At 45.9% G+C, this 3020-nt stretch overlaps 1 pseudogene; it reads right to left on the reverse strand.

Moving 5' to 3' along the window:
* Nucleotides 1-737: 737 nt before the first annotated feature.
* LOC142583810 (U2 spliceosomal RNA) lies at nucleotides 738-866 on the reverse strand (annotated as a pseudogene).
* Between the last annotated feature and the right edge of the window lie 2154 nt (nucleotides 867-3020).

Consider the following 3020-nt stretch of genomic DNA (forward strand, 5'->3'; position numbering starts at 1 on the left):
CAAAGGTTTTCGTTCGAAAGTGTTCTTTGTCACTGTCTGGCTGACTTCACTAGCAATATGTCCAGTATAAGGATTGGCTGAAACTTGTTCTCACGAACTACTCTACCATACGAGCTTTCCTGTGAGTACGCGCCCAGATAACTATCCGCCACCAATTTGTTGCTACAGTACCTTCGAAGGGCTTCATTCGCTCTATCTTCGTCTCTGTCCTTCCTATCTGGCACACCTTCCTGTGAGTGAGAAATGGATGTAACGTCTGCGGGAGGCGCAAAGCCGTCTGCTGAAGCTCCGATGATGGATCGCGCCTTTCACGGAGTGATGCAGTCACCGTGGCTGTCCCCTTTTGTCACCCTGTTGTTACAGGTTACCCTTCATCTTTCACCTTCCTCTAACTCATTTTAGCATTTTACCAAACCATGAACTTTCCAACAGGGGAGATGAGAAATCTTGGTTGTAAACGTTAACCTTTCCACATCTGAGAATTTGTGTCGCCGGTTCTCAACTTTTTTTTTTGGCGAGAGAATGCACCCTTTCAGTGCTTTGAAGACCGTGAAATCAGAGTTGCATTCTTCGTCCTTAAAATGCCCTGCTGGCTTTTCTCACCGTTCTTCCACGTTCCAGGAGCTTCGTACATGATACACTTGTGTAAGGCGTTAAAAGAGATTTTACAACGAAGCTGTATATGGCTAGGATTCCGCATATTTTTCGTGTTTGTGCGTCAACAATAAAAAAAGAAGTGAGCGTAGGCCGATCCCGGAGATGGTCCAATAACGGGCCGACCAGTGGCGGAGGTGAAGCAGGCTTCAAGCACTCCGCCTCTTATAGAAATAATAAATAATAATAATAAATGAAATAAATAAATCAATGTGCATTGTTTCAAGTCGATGGGTATACTGGAATCGTTTGTGTACAGCCCATATGGACTCACGAGCGGGAGGCGTTTTCATATACACAGAGAACAAAATGTATGTACAACCATGAATGCTTGACTCGCAAGAGGACAGTGCCACCGACTGTGGGGATGTCTGTGCAGTACAAACGAAAGACGGAATTGTGATATCCACTACGTATATATCTCTAGGCATACCCAAATGTGATATCGAGAAGTACATGACAACGCACTTTGCATAGCTTAGCCGTGATGACACTACCCATGCGATCATCGCTGGAGACTTCAGCGTGGATATTTCAAACCCAGACAAGAAATGGTTCCCTCAGTTCGTACTAGAACAGCTTGTTTTGGAAGTGCCAGCTAATCCAAGTCACTCAACTGCTCAACAACGGTTGTGTATAGATTCAACTTTGGTTAAAAATCTGTTTAAGGTTGTAGCCGAACCAATCAGTGTATATCACGGTAACCTCAAAGCTATCGTCACTACCATTACCAAATGATGAAAATTAATACATCTCCCCTGTCTAAGCCTGCGTGATGTGCTACACCTTCGCTTGTCATCCACCTTCAGAGAACGCAATGGCTCCTCATCTTTCTTTTTTTTTTTCTGCGGCACATACCAATATACGTGTTCAAGCAGAATGGTATATGAGCGTAGGAACGTGCCTGGAGCGGTGTGACAACACGTTCAGATACCGAAAGTGACATGATATATCAGATTTTAGAACTTATACATTTTATCTAGTATTCTTAAGCACTGCTTTCTACATATTCAGCAACAAAATGAAACATACACCAAAGGGCTGGAAGGCCGAGGTAATGCGAGAGGGGAACCTCTGTGTCAAGAGGGGATTTTAGTACACGATTGGGTGACTGGCACCTGCGCTTAAAATGCCATGCTGAGAAAAATTAAATATCCAGAGCCATAACCCCAGAGGAAACGCAACCTTGACTTACAACATTCTCTTGATTTTAGAGCGTAGCTCTTAGGCACCCGTTCCTGCGGCGAGCGTCGGCGTAACCGAGCGAACGAGCGCAGCGAAAGATGAAAGCAAACGCGGAGCGCAGCGGAGGATGAAAGCAGAGAGAAGGGTGCAGTGCAACCAAGGGGCGGTAAAGTGGAGAAAGATATGGCTTAAAGGGCGAGGAGGAGAGCGGAGTGCCCGCAAGACAAGGCACGGGCCCACCGCTGAAACAAAGCGCTGGCCTGGGCTTCGGATCCACTAGGCATGCGCTACTTCACCGGTGCCACCACCGCCGCCGCTAGACAATGCGGTCCGCACCAAGTCATGCGTTCCCGTATTCACGGTTTATTCTGCACAATGAGTGACGCAAGCAGTGGAACTAATTTGTCCGCCCCTACTGCTAAGCGAGCTGTCCGAGCAGAGGCTCAGCGCCGCCGTTGAGAGCACTTTGTCTTTCCTAATCAAATTCCTTGCCACAAGATATCGCGAATTCCGACACCTAAGCAGCACCACTCGAAATTCGCATTAGGGAGCATCGTAAGGGTCGGCGAAATTTGTTCGCCTTATTTTTCACCTCGTTTTCGCAACTTCAGCAACTAGGCCCAAATTAAACATCGGCACTTATTGCAACGTTGATAGCCATCGCAGCTCCATTGGAATAACACTTTTAATTTTCGTTCTGGGCTAGTAACAGACATAGCCCTTATTCAATGTGGCAGACAAAGAGGCCTGGCTACCAGTCATGCAAGTGACTGCCCAACGAAGCCTGTTCCCGATTTCTCTCAGCAAGAAAAATGAAAACAAATAATGCTAGCGATTGCGGTAGAGTGTCAGCTCTATATACAGTCAATCGATGAAGTAAGTATATCCACCTTTTAAGAACTTATTTCTCTTGAGCTTTATAGGAATCATCAGCTCTGTCCAACAGAGGGCATATTTCCTAACTGACATCTTAAAATTCTCTTTGTGAAATACTTCACGACTGCAGGGGAGGGGCCATATTGATTTCAATATCCCTAAGTATAAACTTACTTTGCACGGCGCACCCTTGCACAGGAACGCCAGATCTTCAAGAAACCTGCTTCTATGCGACTCGAGAAATTAATACTACATACTGTAGAAGCAGTAAGAGTACAAACTTTGTCGAACACGGACTGTTCAGC

Source organism: Dermacentor variabilis, chromosome 5 (genome assembly GCF_050947875.1).
Source record: "Dermacentor variabilis isolate Ectoservices chromosome 5, ASM5094787v1, whole genome shotgun sequence".
Lineage (NCBI taxonomy): Eukaryota > Metazoa > Arthropoda > Arachnida > Ixodida > Ixodidae > Dermacentor > Dermacentor variabilis.